Raw genomic sequence first — 21,882 nt, 5'->3', positions numbered from 1 at the left:
GTGGTGCAGTGGTAGGATTCTCGCCTGCCAGGCAGGAGACCCGGGTTTGATTCCTGGTCCGTGCGCTTCCCCAAAAATAAACAAGCAAGCAAAACAAACAAACAAAAAGTCAACACACGGTGCTGCAGTAACAGGATACTTACACGGAAAAAGAAGGAGGCGTGACCCTGCCACGCAGCGCGCGCACACACACACACACACACACACACAATGCAGTGTGCAACAGGATGGAGTCACAGAAACGACAACCAGCAGCAGCTGCAGATTCCCGTGAGTTGCTCCCTTCCTCTGGGCTCGGGTCCCACCCAACGTAACCCCAACGTGACCCCCTCGCCGACCCCAGGCGCCAGGCCTGGCCCCCCCGCGGCGGGCGCCCCGGGGCAGGGGAAGCTGCCTTTACGTCGTGCCCGCGCGGGGGGGACCCAGCAGGTGGGAACCGCGTGTTCACAGGGCCCGGGGTGGGGGGGTCTCGGTGCGCGACTCGGGCCACCTACAGGTGCAGAAGGAAGAGGGGCTGAAAGGGTTAAACCACGAGGGCGGGGGCCGCTCACGTCCCCGGACCCTTTCAGTTCGGGTTTTCCCTGGTGAGCTTCCACTGCAGCTCAAGTCAGAAAAGCAAACCGAGTGGCGGCCGGCTGAGTCACGCGCAGTTCATTTGAAGACGTCGGCTCGTTTCCCTGAGTGGGGAGCGGCGCCCCGACCCGGGTTCCGTTGTTCCCAGCGGGAGCCTCGGAGCTGGGCCCTCCGCGGGGCACCGGAAAACGGGGCTGTCCTTCCAGGGCGGGGGCCCCACGCGGTGGTGCGGGGCAAAGCCTCGGGCTCGTGGCGACTCAGTCCACGGCCGGCCCTTGTGCGCGGCCGGCAGCAGCCCCGACTTCTCTGCATCTCAGCCTCTTCCCGCCAAAGTGCTGCGGGTCCCCAGGAATCGAGGGACCGTGGCCGGCACACGGGGGGCGGGGCTCCCGGAAGCAGCATCCATGCGCAGTGACACCGCCGCTGGCGGGGTCTGTGGCGCGGGCCTTGTGGTGCAGAGAAGGTTTACCGTGGGCACTCGGGTGCCTGCCTTAATCTGTTTTCTTTTAATACAGTCTTATACTTGGAATCTATTTGCCCTTTAAGGGTCTCTTCCTATGCTTTCATAAACATCGCTTCCGGTGTCATAAACCTGTTCAGCAGCTCAAGGAGATACAGCTCAGAGGGATATAACTAATAGATGCAGGAATTCGGGCTAAGGGGAAACAGGAACAGGAAAGCTAGGTGAAGTTGGGGGGCAAGGGAACACATAGATGCAGGCCAGAGGCTCCTGCTCTCTTGCACGGTGTAGAGCGAAAATTTGAGCTTGGATTTCCTAGCGGCCACAGCAAAGATGGAAATAGGATTGTTCTATGACTCACCATGCCTGCAAGATTTAGAACAGTGATGAGTCATAGTGAAGATGGGGCAGCCTCAGCCTAGGCCTGGGAGAAACTGGTAAGAGGGAAGGGATGTGGATGGGCTGCTCACCGCTGCACTGGACACAGGCTTGCTGAGGCCCTGGGGCTGGCTGGTCTGGGGAGGGGACCCCTGAGCTTGATGTGTTACCCCCTAACAAAGGCTGTTCCAGTCCACACACCGCCCAAGGGGGTAGGTCCCACCATCCGCTTCTGAAGGCCCAGGTGACACGGGACCTGCTCCAATCCGCACAGCCGGCACGCGGCCCCCAGGGTGGGCCCAGCTCTGTCCCACTCTCGTGGCCCCGTGTACCGCCTGAGGCCCACAGCCCGACCCGAGCTCAGGGGAGAGGCTGCTCCTGCGGCTTTTCCTTGTGATGTCTTCCTCGCTCCTTCTGAGAAGTTCCTGGCTCTCAGCAGAAGAGACATTTGGGGAGGCTCGGGTCTGACATCATTCTAACACTCAGCTCTCAGCTGGCTGGAATTCAAGAATAAGAGGCAAGGCAGCTGGAGGAGTGGACAGAATGCAGTGTCTTTGTCTCTCCCAGCCTCAGTACAGTATTTCCTACACACAAGCCCTGCGTGAGGCCTGGTCCAGGGCAGTGCCCAGTAAACACCTGAAGGAGGAAGGAAGGTAGGAGGGAGGGAAGAGGAGGAGGGGGGAGGGGAGGGGGAGGGTGGGATTGCTGCGAGGAGGCCAAGCCACGTGTCCCCTGGCGGCTGCTTGTGAGGCTGGAGCTGCGAGACCGACTGGGCTGTGATTTCAGTCCCCTGGGACTGACGACGGTGACGAAGTTTGAGCTAAAAAAGCACGGCTACTCTTGCTCCGGAATCTGGGTCACGCGGTCTCGGGGTCAAGCCCATGTTGCCGGAATTAATACCTAAGATAAACAGAGCCCTGGAGACGCTGGTCAGATTCTCCAGCTGGGTCAGAGGTCTGCCGGGAGGTGTGAGGAAAGGTTTAGAGGGGACCGGGGTCAAATCTCTGCAGCCCAGAAGGCGGGCAGTGGGCAGTGAGGGGCCTCTCCCAGGCAGGAGACGGGGGCGTCAAACAAACTCATTACTCGGAGAGGCTGAAAACCTTGTCTGAGCCCCTCTCGGCTGCCTGAGCTCATCAGCGTCAGCTCCTCACCGCGGGCCCCCGGGTCCCGCCGCCCCTGGCCCCGTTGTCTCCAGGGCCCCGCGCTTCTGGGCAGACGGGGGGCGGGGGGTGACCGCGGGGTGGGGGCAGGGCTGGGGCCCGGGCCACCGCGTCCCTCCTAGGGGCCCAGCCTCCGTGACGGGCAGCTCACTACCTCGCCTTTGGTTTGGATGATGCTGATGGTGTGTGATGGGGCAGGGGCTGGGGGGCGGTGACTGAATCCTTCCTTTGGGAAAGCTCTTCTTACATGCTGCAAGGGGCTGGGCGGGGCCCGTGCTGACCCGCCTTCCAGCCGAGGGCCTTGACCACACCCATCAGCCTTGGGGTGCTGTGCCCTCCTCCCCAAGGGGGGGCCATGACCCGCAGCCTGCACTTCCCAGGGGGGCGGCCAGGAGGGGCCCACGGCTCTGTCCACACTCTCAGCCTCGGGCGGGAAGGCCTCACTCCCCAGTCTGCGGACTGTATAAAAATTTAAATCCGATTCTGAACTTTTATGGCGCAGCCTTAGGGCTAAGTGATGAAATGCTAATGAGTATTTATAATAATAACTGCCCTCTCTGCTCCCTTCTTCTTTAAACCCTTCCAAGTATCTTCATCCAGAGAGAGAATCATCGTACCATCCCTGCTTATACACGGAGGTGGGTCTGGTTGAAAATAAAAGTGAACTAAACCCAGGAAGTGTTTCAGATCATCAGTCATCCCAGTAGTTTTACAGGGAGAGAGGGTGGGAGCAGCCAGGAGGCCCCTAGCCCCGCCCCCCAAAGTCTGTCTCTCTCATCCCCCACCCAAGGGTAGTAGCTCCCTCCTTCCTCCTCCTCCCTCCTTCCTCCTCCTCCCTCCTTCCTCCTCCTCCCTCCCAGGCAGAGCAAGGGAAAAAAGAGGTCCCTGCTGAGGGCACAGAAGGGGCAGAGACCATTGGTCCCTGGCCACCAGGTGTGTCGTTCTCCCTGCAGCACTGCTCCCCTCAGTAGCTACCCCCACACCTTGTCCTCACCCTGCTCCAGGCTCCAGGCAGGCTCCTGCACCCAGCTCATCGCTGCCAGCAAACCTACAGCCGTTTTCTAAACTTCTCCCCTACAGCATCACACATGCCACCTTGCCGGGCTCATTCTAAACTCCTTAGCGTGATGCCCCCCCACCTGTCTCCCACCCTTTCCTCTACCCTTCCCTAAAGGAGCCTGGGAACCTTACTGTCTTCAGAAAAATGGATTTTGCAGATGGAATTTAGAGACTTGACATGGGTGATTATTGTGGATTATCCAGATAGGCATAAATGTCATCACAGGAGTCCTTAGAAGAAGGAGATGGGGGGATATTGCCCCACACGTAGGACTGGATGATGGAAGCAAGAGATTGGAGTAATGTGGCTGCAAGCCAGAGGATGCTGAGAAATGCCAGCACCTCTAGGAGTTGAAAGAAGCCAGGGACAAGTTCTCCCCTGGAGCCACCAGGAGAAAGCAGTCCTGCTGACACCTTGATTTTAGCCCTGTAAGACTTCACGACAACAAACGCGTGTTTGTTTTAAGCCACTATGTTTGTGGGCCTTTGTTAGACTAGGAACAGGAAACCCGTTAAACACACAGTGCATTTTCCTGCCTTTGCCCACAGTGCTTCCTGTTTCTACAGTTCTTTTTTACTAACAAACTCCTACACAAGCTTCAAAGCTCCACCCAAACATCACCGCCTGTGGCTGAGCTTCATCAGCTATCTGTGTGGGACTGAGGGCTATTTCCTGACTGCGTACACCTCATGTGTAGCATGCTCCGTGTCACTGCAGACAGTTTTATAGCCTGGATCACATCCCCCCATATGCATTTGAGCACAAACATTGAGGGGAGGGACAGCCCTTTTCTCGGCTGATCCTTGCTTCCCTGGGACAGATCTGCTACCTAGTAAGTGCTAAATGAATTCGGGCTGAACTGATTGACTGAGCAATCATGCGCCTCCATGTACAGACTCTGTGAGTGGGCCTGCACTTGATGATCAGCCTTGAGGGAGCAGAGATTTATGGGGGCTTTGGCAAAATTGATCAATGAGCCAACGGTTAGCACAGACTTCGGTCTGTCAGCCAACGGCTCCTTGTTTGGGACGAGGGTGGGGGGTCCAGCCGGGCGGCACTGAGGGCGGGAGGCTGGCAATGTGCAGGGCCGTGCCGGGGCTGGTCCTGGGGGTCGGGGCCCTGGGCCCTGCCTCGCCATGAATGCGATGCCTTCCCAGACTTCAGGACCCACTTTCTCACTCTACCTGCACAGGCCAGCAGGTCCCAGAGGCCCAAGGACAGTGATTCTAACATAGTGACAAGTCACTTTCAAACAAGACAGGGGAAAGCTGTTACGGCTGGTCACTGCACTGACCTGTGGGGTCCATTTGGGTGGGAGAGGGACCTCAGGACATGCACTGGTGGGTGAGCCCGTGACTCCTTGTGGAGGGGGACCCTCAGCTGCCCCAGCCATCCGCAGACTTCCGAGCAGCCCAGCTGGCTGGAAAAGGCCCAGGAGGAACTCAGGGCTGGGTGGGCATTGGATGGGGAAACCAAGGCACAGGGAGCCCCAGGGTCTGTGCAAGGTCATTGGACGTAGGCGGCAGCACCCAGGGCAACCCATGGCCCACTGCCCTGCCGACCATCCCCCCACTCCTCTAGGACAGGCCCCAAGCAACTTGTGTCCGGGCTTGAGCAGGAGTCAGGGGAGCTGTCACCCCCTAAATCACGCGCCCACGTCGGCCAGCCTTCCGAGCATCTGCTCCCTCCTACCCACCCCGAAGGAAACAAGAAACCACCTGAGATCTTTACCCTGAGGTTTTATTCTAAATAAAGAGCCGTGGCCCAGAGGTCCCTGGTGGGAGAGGGGTGAGGGAAGGTGGTTTCATTAAGCAAAAGTTTACAATAAAAAGCCAAGTCTCTAGCTTCCCCTCCACTGCGGCGAGAGCCGCTGAGCAGAAGCCGGGCTGCTTTCTGCTGAATTATGGCTCCCCGGGGCCGCCAGAGCCAGAAGTGAGCCTGAAGTCGTGTGCTCTGGGGGCTCGCTCCATCTGGGGGTTGGGGCGGGGAGCAGGGGAGGGGGAGAGGGTCAGAGAAGCCCAGACTCCCCTCCCCAACCTGGGCACAGGACGGGGGCTGGGCGAGGGGCACGCGGGAGGACCCTCCTCCCACTCACAGCTGCGTCCCGTCCCAGGAAGCCTGGCCCCCACTGCGCTCTGCCAGGCTCACCCCAATGGCTGCTCGGGTCAGCATTAGCCTGTCCAGCTCCAGTGGCCCCCAGTGGCCCCCATCTAAAGTCTGAAGCCCTCCACAGTGCCCTCCTCCCAGCCAGGGCCCCTCTCCAGGCGGGGACGCCTTCCTTCTGCTCCCTTCCCTCCCCGCCCGCACCTTCCACTCCCCCCAGGCCCCCCACATGGGAGATGGGCCTTGAGGGGCAGTTATTGTGAGGGCAGAATGACCTGCGCGCAAACCCCAGCTTCTCCACTTTCCACCGGCTGGATCACCACGGACAGTCAACGGCTCTGCATCTGTTCATTCATTCATTCATTCATTCATTCAATGTCTAACACACGCCTGCATGTGCCAGACACTCGCTCAGCTCCCGGTTGGTGGAGAAGAATCACGAGCCCACCACAGACCCTGCAATCACGAGCCAGCTCTGCCTAGTTGCTTAATCCTGCATCGATAGGACTTTGTTCAGAAAATTGAGATTCAATTCCCATGCCGAACAATTCACCAATTCAATTGTGCAATTCAAAGGTCTTTAGTAAATTCCGGGTTTTGCAGCAGCGTCACAACCAATTTTAGTATATTCTCTCCACCCAGAAAGAAACCCCTTAGCTGAAATCCCCAAAACCCCCAGCAACCACTAAGCCACTTTCTGTCCCTAGTTTTTCCTATTCTGGATATTCCAACAAACGGGACCAAATAATTCATGGCTTTTGGGTCAGGCAGCCTTCACTTAGCGCAGTGGTTTGTCTGAACTACAGCGTATTTCAGTACCTCATTCCTTGTGATGGCCAAATAACAGTCCACTGTATGTTTATTGCCACATTTCGTTTAGCCCCTTATCAGCGGACGGACATTTGGGTTGTTTCCACTTTTGGCTGTTGGACAATGCTTCTATGAACATTTGAGCACAAGTTTCTTTTTCTTTCTTTTTTTTTTTTTAACATGGGCAGGCACCAGGAATCGAACCCAGGTCCTGTGGCATGGCAGGCGAGCACTCTGCCTGCTGAGCTCCCGTGGCCCGCCCAGAGCGCGGGTTCCTGCGTGGACATGTGTTTTCAATCCACTTGGGTCTGTACCTAGGAATGGAATTGCTTGGTACAGGGTGTATTTTTCCATTTATTTAGGTCTCCTAAAATAGTCATCAATGATATTTAATAACTTCCCCCATAGCGATCTTTCCTATCCTGCTTTGGATTTATTTTTTTATCTTTGTTGTTGCTATTGTAAAAATCAGATTTTTTGTTTGTGGCTGGCATAAGGTGATGCAAATTTGAAAATATAATAATCTAGGATTCATAAAGCTCACTAATCTCTTTATTAATTCTAATAATTTATCTATACATTATTTGGGGTTTTTTTACAGAGAAAAATATACAAAAATAATGACAATTTGGATCCCTTTCTTCCAACTGTTATATTTTTTATCTCTTTTTCTCGACTTGTTGAACTGGCTGGGACCTTCTACCTAAGATTACTTGAAAGAGGAATTCTTGCCTTCTTCCTCAGTTTAAAAGAGATGCTTTTTATATTTTACCTTTAAGCATGCTGTTTGCCAGGTTTAATAGATATTCAATATTGAGTAAGCAAATGCTCTTCTCTTCTAAATTTGCTGAGTTGTTTTTTTAAAATAAGGAATGAATGCTGAAGGAGTGATTATAATTCTTTATGCATATTAGTTTATTTAAATCTTCACAACAGCCTACGAGGTGAGTACTGTTATCTTCCTTTTATAGCTGAAGCACAGAGAAGTCAAATAAATTGCCCAAGGTCACACAGCTGTAAGCAGCAGAGCTGGGATTTGACTCCAGAGCCCAGGCACACTGTTCTGTATCTTAACAGCAAAATTGAATAATTTGAAAACAAATGGAGTACAAATAGCAACAAAATCCAAAATCTGGTTCTTTAAAAGTAATAATAAAATGACCAAATCTTTGCCAAGACTATTCAAGAGAAAAAGGAGGCACAAATAAATAATCCCGGAAATGGTAAGGGAGACATACCTATAAATATGATAGACATTGTACAATTATAAGAAACTATTATGACCCACTTTATACCAATATATTTGAAAAATTATAAGAAATAGATATTTTTTCAGAAAAACATGCATTATTCAAGTTTATTTAAGAAGAATTTCAATAACCCACAACCACAAAAAAATCAAGCATCCCCAGGACATTTTCTAGGTTTAACACATCTTCAACTAGCAGAAAACCACTACCTTATTCAAACTTTAAGGAAATAGAAAACAAATGCTGCTGCCTCATTTGATAAGGCTGATACACCCTGAAACTAAACTTGCCAAGGGGAGTACAAGAGGAAAATGTGGGCCAATATTATTTATACGCACATTTATATGAATATCTTAAATGAAGAATGAGCACATTAAATCCAGCAGATTATAAGAAAAATACGTTACAAAAAGGCAAGATTTAATCTAAGGATGTAAAGGCATTTCAACAAAAATTAGATCCATTTCTAGATGGGTCAGAGATCCCAAAGTGAGAAACAAAACTATTAGAAGAAAATACATGAGGATGGCTTCAGAAGCCCCAGGTAGGAAAAATTTGAGTCCAGATCGCAAACAAAATAACTCATAAAGGAAAGAGGGATATATTTGATTACATCAACATTTAAATTGCCTGTAGGACAAAAGACATAAACAAAGATAAAAATCACGCAGCAGACAGAAGATATCTGTAGCATGTATAATAAGACAGACAGTTAATATGGGGACTATATAAATTGCTGCTAGAATTCAGTGAAGACAAAGGCAAACAACCCAGGGGGAAGTGGACAAAGGGAGAGGGTGTCTAAATGGCTAGTGAGATGGATGAACATAGAGGAAAAATGTTGGAACTTTCTCCCACTGGGTGCCCTGGGCAGGCCATGTGGCCAGGCGGCTCCGCCTCCTCCAGCCCCGTGAGAAGACACAGCACCCCAGCGCTTCCCCTCCAGGGACTGCCACGGGCATGACATGCCCAGGGGCTCCGGGCAGCTTTGCCAATCGGGAATGGTGATCGAAATGGATGGGGTAGTTGAACATGCACATTTGAAAGCAGACAATGCGGTACTACAGAGGTTCTTGAGAAGCAGCTGCTCTGTAGATGAGAAGAGTGAACTAGGGCACAATATAGCGTTGAGGACAGTGCGGCCTTGGGTGGGAAGGGGATAGGAGACACTTAACCTTACTGTGGATTTCATTTCCTTTATTTAAAAAAATCTAACTGAAGATGATAAAGTGAGAGCGTGCATATGGGTGGGGTTTTTTCTTCTGTTTTTTTCCCCCTCTGTATTAAAAAAAAAAAAGGAAAGAAATGCAGGAGGGCAGAAGAGAGCAGCACTGAGGACAGGGTGGGGAGAACAGAGGGGAGGGGTGGCTGCCCATGGGGGTGCCCGGGCTTCCCTCGGCCGCTGGAGCCGTGACTCACCCGGCCCCCCGGCTGGAGGCTCCGCGCGGTTCTGGGGTATTGATCGGAGATTTCATTCTCTGGCCACAACCTCCCCGGGTGTCTGCAGCAGTAACCTGCATCCTGAGAATTGCCACAGCCTCGCGGAAGCCTGGTGGGGTGTCCAGACAGCATGGTGGAGAGGGGGTTGGGCCGGGAACCCAGACTTGCTGGGTGACCTCGGGCCTGGCACAGGCCTCTTCTCATCCTCACACTGGTGAAGAGGGGTTCACTGACCTCAAAGGACACCTCTGAAGCCCCTGAGTGTCTACGTCACCACTTTTATATCATTGGAAAGTTAATGAAGACTTCCAGAAAGGAAAATCTGCTTGGGGTCTTGAGGGATGAGTAGGAGTTGGCAAGTTAAAGGAAAGAGAGGGGTTCCCAATCAAGGAAACAGGAGGGACAGTGGCATAGAGGCATGGAAAGGTCTGGCACATTCTAGAGGCAGCAAACTGGCTGAGCTGGTTTCGTCTTTCTGGAAGTACTCACCAGGGGCCTACCTCAGCCTCTGTAACCGTGTTCCAGATGGAGGTGAACGCAAAGCCTGTCCAGGAGAACACCCTTAAACCTAGGGGCTCAAAATACCCCCACCTCCTGTTTTTAGCCGTCTCCCCCCAGCCCCAAAGAGGTGGGAGTTGTGTGGGAGGTACAAGCCTGTTCTGCATGGTTTTGTCCTTTGGGGTCCAGTACGGGAAAATGAAGAGGTAATCCACTTCACAGAGATATATGGCTGCTGCCAATGACAGCACCATGCCTGCTGCCTCTTCCTCCATTATCGTTCTGGACCAAATCAATATCCAAACAACCGAAGTCTAGACGCATAAATGTCAAACTATTTAACAAGAAGCAGTTAGTGCAGGAAAAAACACTTAAATGGCAATTGAGGGGTTCTGATGAGCCTTAAAGTAGCTTAGGAGGATTTATGGAAGATAAAAACAGTTTAACTAAGCCTGGAGCCCAGCCCCCCACCACCCAGCCGGGGAGGGCCCCGGCCACTCTCTCTCCCCAGCCAGGCTGCTGGACGGGGCTGCTTGGTCACAGGGAAGAAAGGCCTTTGTCTTATGGTCCCTCCGGCCGCTTTCCAAGCTTCGGGTTGTCCTTTTACTAATACTGATGTAATGTGATGGACCATACTCTGCAGCCGTGGAACCACAGCTGGGCTCCGCCGTCGCCAGGCAGGTTCCCATCCGTCATTTGTTTAAATGCAACAATTGCTACAATGTGTCCTGTGCCCGCCACAGTAGGGTCCCTCCATCACCTTCCCTGATCCGCCCAGCCAGCCCTCCAGGTGGGGCTTCTCGTCCTTGCAGGAAGGTGAGGGAGCTGTTGCTCAAGGACCCCCCAGCTGGGCTGGCCTCCAAATCCTTCCAAACGCAAACTTGGGTATCCCCCCACCCCTACACCTTGTTTGTGCTGTCCCGCCCAAACGAGGGCCAATGCTGCCTTCCCCTTCCCCAGCCCCATTGGGTCTGGCTGACTCGAGGAGTGAGGTCTGACTGTCCCCAGAGAGGGGGGGTGGCCTCCCAGGAGGAGCCATCTCAAGTGCCCTTAAACTGCCCACTTGCTGTTGAGTGGAATCAATGGCGGCTCCTTAATTGTTGGTAATGACTTCAGGCCCATCCAATTATTGCCGCACTTAACGAGGGTCTGTAAATCACCTTAAGTACTTGGAAGGCAAATGAGAATAAGATGGGAATTTGAAAGGGACTCCAATTTCCATGGCACCAGCACCTGCTTCCCACCCGCTTCTGCTGTGTTCAATCGATGCTTTCCTGCAGGGAGCTCAACGCTGTAAGCCGTGGAAGCCAGCTCAAGAGTATCTCCGGAAATTCCCCGAGCGTGACCCAGAGGCTCCTTAGATGAAGGAAGGCGAAGGCTGGCAGTTCCTCGTGCAGGTCAGCCAACGGCCTCCTAGTGCAGTCTCCCGGCTGAGCCTCTCCAAGTAGAGGCGCCATACTTCTCTCTGCTCCACAGTCTCCAATTAGAATGAAAGTTGCAGCTCTGACCGCACACGGCCACCCTGCTGAGACCACCGTGGACTGACCTGTCCCTTCCGCTGGACTGGCAAGCTCTCTGGAGAAGGGGCAACACTTGGCACAGTGTCCTGTATATAGTAGGTGCTCAATGGATGCTTGCTGTTGGGGCAATATATGGATTTTCCTTTCTTTGTGATTCAATTTCTACCTTCTGTTTCTGGCAATGTGACAATCTAGATGCTCAGAGAAGGCATCCCAGTTCAGAACAATAAATACGCCTTTCATATAAAATCTTTTCAAATGCATATCTGAAATAGCAGAAGTGAATGAGAAACGCTTGCTGGCTGGAAATGATAAGAAATTGCAAAGCCAGGCAAGTGAGCAAGTGCAAAAGGCAGGGTTACCCCTGGACACGCTGCCAACCTCCAGTGTCCTGGAGCTGAGCTTTAAAGGGCCCCATGGAAGCAAGGCCCAGCCAGGTCTTAGGTTGGGACAAAGATGCTTACCTTCCTAAGACAGCACCTGGCAAGGCCCTGGTCCTGCAAAGGGCGCTGAGAGGAACAAGTCCTCCTTAAAAAAAGAAGAGTAAGGTAAAAATTAGGCTTAGGTGGTCGTAGGATCCCAGGTACAGGTGGAGGTGAGCACAGGCCACAGAAAAGTGCTTTGCAGTAACGTCCAATTACATAAACTTTGAATTAAAAATCAATAGACAAAGAGTGAGAAAAATAGAAAGGAAAAAAAAAACGCTGCAGAACTAGCCCCACGAGGAATGCAACAACAGGGTCATTAGATAAAGAACACAAAATAAATGTTTAATGCTTTTTAAGAAATTAAACTGATGTCAGAATTTGACCAAAGAGAGGAAACTATCAAAATTGACAGGCCTGTTTTGAGAAAACTAAATTGAATTCTAGAAATGAAAATGCAAATGTTGGAGTTGGGAAAACAATCAACCAGCAGAGTTGGTACAGCTGAAGAATGAGTGAAAGGCAAATAGTCAAGAAGAAATCACCCAGACTGTCACACAAAAAGATGGTGACAGAACTACGGTCAGAGTCTAGAAAGAGAGAAGAGAGAGAATGAGGAAGAGGAAATATTTGAAGAGATCTAAGTTGAGAACTTTCCAGAACTTCTAAAATATTCTAATCTTCAAATTCAAGGAGCCGCACAAAACCCAAGAAGGACAAGTAAAGTTAAATCCGGCCCTGGACCCATGACAGTGAGAGTGCAGAGTGCAAAACGCACAGGGTTGCTCTTGGCAGGAACCAGTGGGGAGAGGGGAAGAAGCCGTGGGAATTCTAGCACGGCCAGCAGCAGGCTGGTGTCAGAGCGAAAAATCATTTCCAAAGAGGAAATGCCTGTCAACCTCAAACAACACTCTAAGAAGTGAAAGAGATTTTCAGGTTTCTGAGAGAGATGGAGAATACTATTTACCAATGGACATTTACCAAAGGGAATTCTAAACCGATGCTCCCGACAGAAGTAGAGTGACGCCGGAAGAAGGCTGGATGTGAAAAGGCAAAGCTGACTGAGGGACACTGCATGTGCACAAGTGAATTTAAACATCAGCGTGCCCACAGATAACAGTCTCTGTTGTGTAAGAACAAAAGCTCAAGAACTAAAATGGTAGACGTCAGGTGCAAATGAGTCTGGAGGAAGTGAAAAGCATTCATTAAATATTAGATTTTGTTAGGTCAAATAGGCATATGAAATTTCTTGAGCACGTACTAACAAGGGTGGAAATAGCATAGGGGAAAAGTCATTGCAGGAAAAATTTTAATCCAAAAGAAGGCAAAAAATTAAGAAAAAATGACTGAGTAAAAGCAGTACACACAGAAAGTCAATGTTTATATATGTTGGTTATATGTATCAGTAACCCCCATGAATGCAAATAGATACAGCCTCTGGTTCACGACTCAGCAAGTCTCTATTGAGTTCTCATTTCATGAGGGGCACTGATGTAGGTACTAGGAATACAGCATTAAACCACACAGGCAAAAATCCCTGCCCTCAGGGAGCTCGCATCCAGTCAGGGTAGAGGGGGAAGGCAGTACATGCATACTACATATGTATTTGCATGATACACACACACACACTACATGAATGCACATGTACACATATATATGCATCATGCTGCATACCCACCACACACGCATAGGGCATGAGTGCACACAGGTATGTACATACATTTATATATGTACTGCAATGCATACACATACATATATATGCACATGCAACACACATGCATGACATGCAATACTACATTCATATGTGCATATATACTCAGACATTCATTAGAAGTGAGGCAGGTAGGACACTAATTTAAATAGATTAGGCAAGGTAAAAACGCCAAACTGAGAGATAAAGATGAAATGGAGTTTGAAAATCTAAATGCATTCAGTTTATGAAAGACACACTTATGAGGACAGAGAAAAAAATGGAAGGAAAAATGTACATGAAAATATTAATAAAAATGCAGATATGGCAATAATATCAACTAAATAGACAATGAAAACCATTCCTACAGGGCAGGCCACAGTGGCTCAGCAAGCAGAGTGCTCGCCTGCTGCGCCAGAGACATGAGTTTGATTCCCGGTGCTGCCCATGCAAAAAAAAAACCAGAAAACCGTTACTACAGATAAAGTCGCTGAGATAAACATTTCAATTTGACTGCAATTCTAAACTTGTTTATACCTAATAACCTTGAAATATGTAAAGCAAACTTCATCAGACTGCAAGGAGAGCCACAAAGAAAACTGGACAAATCCTCAGCATTGAGGGCTATTTTAACATAGAATTTGTAGTAATTGATAGAGCAAGGAGACAAAAATATCATAATTGCATCAGCCAACAATTATGGACTTCTGGCCTCTAAAACCACGAGCCGGTAAAATCTTCTTGTTCAAACCACCCATCATGGGGTATGTTTCATAGCAGCCTGGTTAACTAAGCCAGGGATTTTTTGATACAAAAATTAGATCAGTTCTGGCAACACCACTCATGAACCTAGATACAACAATCCAAAAAAAAGAACAAAAACAAAACAATCAAGCCAAATTCCACAATGCATGAAAGTCAGCAGGTAATGTGGGTTGGTGTTTCTGTTTCCTAGGCTGTTCCAAGCAAATACCATGAAATGGTTTGACTTAAACAATGGGGATTTATTAGCCTACAGTTTTGAGGCTGATAAAACGTCCAAATCAAGGCACCATTAAGGTGATGCTTTCTTCCTGAAGACCAGGTCATCCTCGGCTCCTCTGCCACAGGGCAAGGGATACGGCAGAGTCTGCTGGTCTCTCCCATTTCTTCTGGATTTTATTGCTTTCAGCTTCTTAACTCCTTGGCTTTCTTTCTGTGTGTCTGAATTTCATTCTTTTATAAAGGACTCAAATAATAGGCCTAAGATCCATCTTGGTTAGATTATGGAAGTAACTTCATTCAAAGGTCCTATTTAAATGGGTTTACACCCACAGGAATACATTAGATTTAAGAACATTTTTTTCCTGGGGTACATCTAGCTTCACAGTATCACAGTTGGGGTCCATTCTAATAATGCAACATTAGAAACGTTGTTGATATAATTCATCACATTAACAGATAAAATTAGAAAAATTATATGATTATATTAATAGATATTAAGAAATACTTTACAAAATTAATGATTAAAATCCATTCATGTTTTTAAAAACTATATTAGCTACTAGAGTTAGAATGGAACTTTTGCAATCTGATGAAGAATATCTACAAAATGAAGGCAAACACAAAAGCTAAACAAAGAAATCCTTTTACAAACGGGACATTCAAAGATGAAACACTAAAAACAACCCCTTTAAAATCAGATACAAAGCAGGATCCCCATTATCTCAGCTTCCATTCACCTTTACTGAAGATGCTAACCAGTGCAATAAGACAAGAGAAAGAAAGGAGCTGTTTGGCAATTGCAAAGGAAGAAAAAGAGCTATCATTATTTTCCTGTGGAATGTTTATCTACGTAGGACACACAAAGTAATCTACAAAGAATCTATTAGAATTAATGAGAGGACTCAGCAAATTTCTAGATAGAACATTGATAAACTAAAGTCATATGCATTTATGTGGCAATAACAGAAAATGCAATTAAAACATCATTTACAATAGCTAGAAAAATTAAGCGTTCAGGAATATATCTAACAAAAGTGTGCAGGAGCATTGGGGGGAATTATTTTTAAAAATTACTGAAAGGAAGCAGAAGAGATCTAAGGAGAGATATCTTTATGAGAAGATCACGATCATAAAGTGGTCAGTTACTCCCACATCAGTGTATACATTCAATACAATCTCAGCCAAATCCCAGCAGATTTCTTTTTAGTAAGGCTTGGCAAGCTAATTCTAAAATTTAAATGGAGCAGCAAAAGGCCAAGATGACGAGCTGAGACACGAAGAAGAACAAGGTAGGGTTTGGGGAACTCACCTAACTATGTACAGAGGCTTCCTAAAAGGCCATCGCTATGACGACAGTGTGAAGTTTGTGTGAGGCTAGATGTAGATAATTACATGGAATATACTGTCCAAAACAGATCCATGCATCTGCGGAACTTTATGACACTCGGCCGATGGAATGTAAGTTGATAGAATGACTTTGGAAAGCAACGCTGAGTGCAGTTGGCGAGGCACATAGCCTCATGCCCAGAAATCCCACGGCCACCTATACACCTTGTCAGAATCACCCTGGACTGAGCCAGAAATTCACACCCGCACACCAGGCCCACTGACCCAGTCTCTAGGAGCGGGCCTGTCTGCAGTCTGGGTTTTGCCAAGCCCTTGGGCCACTCCAGTGCACACTCAAGTTTAGCACCCAGCCTTAGAGAAACTCTGCTTCATCAGGACGTGACACACTGGGACCTGGCGGCCCATTGTTGCTCGAGGTCCTGGCCCGGGTTGAGTGGGTGAAAGGGTCACACCCTCCTTGCATTCCACCCATTTCCTTGGCTGCGTCTTCTCAGACACCTTTGCCCTCTGCCCTTCCTTTACTCATCTCTAGATTTCAGAGCACCCAGAACCCACTCCCTCACAGGTGCTGTGATAGATGCTGGGGATACATTCTTGAAAAAAAAAAAAACAGGCAAAAATTCTTGTCCTCGATTGAGCTTACAGTTCAGTGGGAGAGACAAACATCAATAAGCAACCCAAATAGCATATCAGAAATTTTAAGTGTTATGGGCAAGTGACAGTTTACTGCAGCATCAAGAAGCTCAGATGTACAGAGGAGGGGTAAATTTGAACTCCATGCCAGGGCAGGCCTCACAGAGAAGGGTCATTTGAGGGAGGTGAAGGAGTGAGCTATGCAGATATCTGAGAGATGAGTATTCCAAGCAAGGAGGACAGACACTGCAAAGGGCCTGGGGTGAGCTGTGTCTGGGGTGCTCAGGGAACAGGAAGGAGGTCAGAGTGGCTGGTTCAGATGAGAAGGCAGAGCTAACAGGGAGCTAGATGGGGGATAATATTTTAAGACATTGCAATGACTCCGGCTTTCCTTTCAGGGAGACAAGGCAACACCGGTGACGTTGGAGCAGAGAAAAGAGATGAGCTATCGGTTTTAAAAGGACTATGCCAGTTGCTGTTTTGAGAACATATTCCAGGGGCGATGGTAAGGCAGGGAGACCAATCAAGACACTCGGAGTGACCCCACGGAAGGACAGTGGTGGTTTAGCTCAGGGTGGAGCCGTGGAGGTGGCGAGAGGCATGCAGATGCCAGATTTTTAAAAAATACTTTATTAGAGAAGTTGTAGGTTTAGAGAGAAATCATGCAGAAAGTACAAAGTTCTCATACACCCAACCCCAGGCACACAGTTTTCTCTATTATTAGCATTTTGCATTAGTGTGGTAGCTTTCTTACAATTGATAAAATGATATTATGATAATGATATTGGTAACCATAGTCCACAGTTTGCCTTAGGATGATGAACCCGTTAGCCAGTTCTATGGCTTAAAAAAAAAGTTATTCTGGTCACATATATATACAACCTTAATTTTCCCATTTGCACCACTTTCAATGACACAATCCAGAGGTATTAATCATTTTCATGGTGTGTGCCACCATCACCCCCATCCATTACCAAAAGGTTTCCATCGCCGAACAGAAACTCTGTGCCAGTCGAGCGTTAACTCCCATCCCCACCCTCACCCCAGTCCCTGGTAACCTGTATTCTAGTTTCTGACTCTATGAAGTTGCTTATTCTAATTATTTCAGATAAGTGAGATCATACAGGATTTGTCCTTTTGTGTCTGGCTTATCTCACTCCACATAAGGCATCAAGGTTCATCCTTGTTGTCACGCTTTTCAAAACTTCGTTCCTTTTTATGGCTTAATAATATTTCATTTTATGTGTATAAAATATAGTGTTTATCCATCTGTTAATGGAGATTGGGTTGCTTCTACATTTTGCCCAGTGTAAATAAGGCAAATGACGATGATGAACATTGGTGTTCGAATGTATGAGTCCCTGCATTCCTTTTTTGGGGGGATATGTCTGAAAGTGAGATTGCCATGTCATGTGGTAATTCTATACTTAACTTTCTGAGAAATAGCCAAACTGTTTACCATAGCAACCAACCACCATTTTACATTCCTGTCAACATTGTTTGCAGGTTCCTATTTCTCCACATTCTTGTCAGCACTTGTTATTTTCCTTTTTAAAAAAGAAAAAAAAGTGGCCATTCTACTCTGGAGGTCACTCTTACACAAGCTTCAGTTAGACATTGCTACCTATTATAAGTTGCCAACCCCCAACCAGGACCATTCCAGCCAATCCTAAAGAACACCTAGGGTAATACATAAGATTCCGCAACAGTTCCATGCACTAGAGTAACTTTCCAGAAACCTACAACCTCCAGATGGGTCCCTGGGCCAGATAAGTCCTGAAACCTAGAGGGCCCAGCCTCTCCAGAACACCAGATAGTTCCATCTCCCTGCCCCATATTAGTGACAGCCCCTTCCAACATGAAAAATTAGAATGGCCATAGTCCAAATACCCCTAAAGTGTGGGAGAAAAATCCAAGGTGATGGTGGAGACAGAAAACGTAGGTTTAGCAAACAAGTATGATTGCACAATCATTATATTAATTTTTTTTTTAGTTTCCAGTATCTTAAAGCAGCTAGAAGTAAATATCTAAAATAATGGAACTGTAACCCATACCAAACTCTGAAATCTGTTCTACAACTAATTGTTGTGCTGTACTTTGAAATTTATTGCTTCTTTGTATATATCATATTTTTTCACAAAAAAAGAAAAAAAAGTCAATTGTTATGATGAAAAAATATTCCTTCTAGCCCCTAATGCTCTGGCGCGGCTAGAATGAAAAATCTGAGATGATGGTGTGGTAGCCTATGACAAACTCTGGGAACTGTCCTGTAACTACTTGTTAAAGAGTGCCTTGAAAGCTAATGCTTTTTTCTTTCTTTGCTGTGCATATATGTTATATTATACAACAAAAAAGGTAAAAAAAAAAAAAAAAAAAGTGGCCATGCTAATGGAAGTGAAATGGCATTCCATTGTGGTTTTGATTTGCCTTTCTTTAATGGCTAATGATATTAAGCATTTTTTCATGTGCTTATTGCCCATTTGTATATTTACTTTAGAGAAATGTCTAACACATTTGCTCATTGTCCTTTTGTTATTGAGTTGTAGCAATTCTTCATATACTCTGGATATTAAGCATTTATCATTTATGTGGTTTCCAAATATTTTCTCCCATTCAGGTGATTGTCTTTTCACTTTCTTGATAATGTTCTCTGGTGCATAAAATTTTTTAATTTAGATGAAGCCCTATTTATCTTTTTCTTTTGTTTGTGCTTTTGGTATAAAGTCTAAGAAACCATTGCCTAGTGTAAGGCCCTGAAGCTGTTTCTCTGTTTTCTTCTAGGAGTTTTATTGTTTGAGCTCTTACGTTTAGATCTTTGATCTGTTCTGTGTTAATTTTTGTAGATGGTGTGAGGTAGGGATTCACTTCCATTCTATTGCATGTGGCTCTCCATTTTTCCCAGCAACATTTGTTGTAGGGACTACTCTTTCCCCATTGAGTGGTGTTGAGGATTGAATCCTGCCCCCCCACACACACACACAAAAGGCATGTTCAGGTCCCAACCTCTGGCCCTATGGGTGTGAACCTATTTGTAAATAGGGCCACTGAAGATACTATTAGTTAAGGTGGGTCCAAAATGAATCAGGGTGGACCTAAACCCAATAAAGCTGAAGTCCTTATAAACAAAGGCACTTGGACACACAGAGAGAAACCACAGTGAGCAGCAGAATCTGTAAGTCAACAAAACCTGTAAGAAAGAGAAGACACCGAGATGTTCGTTACCCTGTGATGGAGAAGCCATGGACCAAAGAGCCCAGGCAGCTAACCCTGGAACCCCACACTCTGGGGAGAAAGCTTCACCTTGCTGATGCTTTAATTTTGGTTCACTTCACAAAGGCTCCAAACTGCACCCCAACCCATTGTGTGTCGCGGCTGGGGAAGTAAAGCAAGTGGACTTGGCATCCTCGTAAAAATCCAGTTGGCCATCCGTGAATGTAAGCGTTCATTTCTGAGCTCTCCATTTGATTCGACTAGTCAATATGTCTTTCCTTGTGCCAGCACCATGCTGTTTTGATTACTGTGGCTTTGTAATAAAGTGTAACATTAGTAAGTGTGAATCCTCCAACTTTGTTCTTTTTCAAGATGGTTTTAGCTATTTGGAGCCCCTTATCCTCCCATATGAATTTGATGATTGGCTTTTCCATTTCTGCAAGTATTGCAAAATTCTGTTAGAATTTTGGTTGGAATTGCATTGTATCTATCAATTGCTCTGGTAAGAATTGGCATCTTAGCAACATTTCATTTCTTTCAATCCATTGATACAGAATGTCCTTCGATTTATTTAGGTCTTTTTTTCATTTTTTTTAGCAATGTCCTGTGATTTTCTTTGGAAAAGTCCTCTACATCCCCGTTTAAATTTATTTCTAGACATTTGATTATTTAGTTGCTATTATAAATGTAATATTTTTTCTTGATTTTGTTTTCAGATTGTTCATCACTGGTGAGTAGAAACACCACTGATTTTTGCATGCTGGCCTTGTACTCTGCTTGACGAACTCATTTATTAGCTCTAGTAGCTTTGTTGTGGGTTTTTCAGAATTTCCTATATTTAGGGTCACATCACCTGTACATAGGGAAAGTTTTACCTTTTCCTTTCCAATTTGGGTGCCTTTTAATACTAGCATTGCCTAAGTGGGGTACATCTGTTACAATCAATGACCCGATCGATACATTTTTGTAACATGATGATACAAAGTCCATTGATGACAAAGGGTTCACTCCCTGGGTGGTTCAGTGCCATGGGTTTTGACAAATGCATGTTATATATCCATTGTGATGGTATCATTCAGACAAGTTTCACTACCCTAAAACTAGAAGGGCTGAATTTACTTAGTGAGCCAAAGCAACTTGATCAGTTTGTGCAGTGGAGTCTCCAGAACACTCTCGGCTAAACCCCCAGCTGGAGAAGAGGCACAGACTCAGGAGGGGGGACTGGGTCATTGGATGTCCCAAGTGCCAGGAGGGAAGGTCATTTTCAAAACCACCTGACTGCACATCCCCAGGCTGCCCTCAGTCTGACTCAGCTGGCCTCTGCTGGACCCTTCCTGCCAGTGACCAGGCATGCTGCTTCTCCTCCCACCTGCTGCCCTCCAACTCTAGCCCCATTTCTCTGCTCTTACTGCAACTCCATTGAAGAGGTGCCTGTGCTGACTGCCTCTAATTTCTTCATCCCCCAAGGCAGGCTTCCTGAAGTTGTCCTGACAGTGCCCAGAGCTCCTCGCTTTGCAGTCCCAGCGCCACTTCTCCGAGCTCACGTGCCATGGCCTCTTGGTGGCACTGACAGTCTTCCCAGCTAGCTGCTCCCCAGGCCCTGGGGACCCATGTGTGGCAGTTAAGAGTTTCCTTTTTCCTGTGATTATCCTCAAATCCTGTGAGGGCAGGCCACCTTTGTAGATGACCAGTGCTTACACAGCACGTGGCCCACCCAGCCCACTACTTGTTGAAGGAACAAATGAATAGGTGAAGGAGTGACACTGTGTTACCTCTTTGGAAGCAGAGTCTGAGATGGGGATTCTTGTGCAAGTGGCTTATTGGGGCAGGTTCTCGGGAGGAAGTAGAGATGGCACCACCAAGCTGTGTCCCTTGAGGCTGGGTGCTGGGTGTTTGTCGTGGCAGTGGGCTGTCCCAAAGGGAAGGGGGCTGCAGAGGCTGGGCGGGTGGGCTTCGGCATCTCCAGCCAGGTGACTGGGGCCAGCTGAGGGTGGGTTTCCAGAGAAGAGCGTGGCTGTGGACCATTAGCAGCCAATGCTCCCTGCAGCTGGGGCAAGAGGGTGGGGGGTGGGATGGGGGGTGGGCTGCATTAGCATGGAAAAGGCCCTGTGGGTGGGGACCAATCAGCATGGTCCCTGAAGCAGTGCCTCAGTATTACCTGGGAACTTGTGGGAAATGAAAATTCTCCAGCTTATCTTAGACCCACCGGATCAGAAATTCTGGGCGCAGACCCAGCAATTCATGCACAGGAGCCTCGGGGTGAGTCTAATGCCAGCCCCTCCCCTGCAGAATTGCATAGCACCCCACCCCCACCCCCAGCTACCCCTCAGCCCACCTGCCT

At 47.8% G+C, this 21,882-nt stretch overlaps 1 long non-coding RNA gene across 1 annotated transcript in view; it reads left to right on the top strand.

Annotated features, from left to right (window-relative positions):
* The first annotated feature begins 206 nt into the window (after positions 1-206).
* LOC143663451 (uncharacterized) overlaps positions 207-21,882 on the top strand; it is a 35,283-nt gene continuing 13,607 nt past the window's right edge. Inside the window, exon 1 of the long non-coding RNA XR_013165911.1 lies at positions 207-270. This is a non-coding gene — a long non-coding RNA (uncharacterized LOC143663451). The remainder of the gene's footprint in view (positions 271-21,882) is intronic.

The sequence above is a fragment of the Tamandua tetradactyla genome, chromosome 19, assembly GCF_023851605.1.
Source record: "Tamandua tetradactyla isolate mTamTet1 chromosome 19, mTamTet1.pri, whole genome shotgun sequence".
In the NCBI taxonomy this organism is placed as follows: domain Eukaryota; kingdom Metazoa; phylum Chordata; class Mammalia; order Pilosa; family Myrmecophagidae; genus Tamandua; species Tamandua tetradactyla.
The sequence above is the reverse complement of the archived record's forward strand: the minus strand, read 5'-3'. Positions and strand labels throughout refer to the sequence as shown.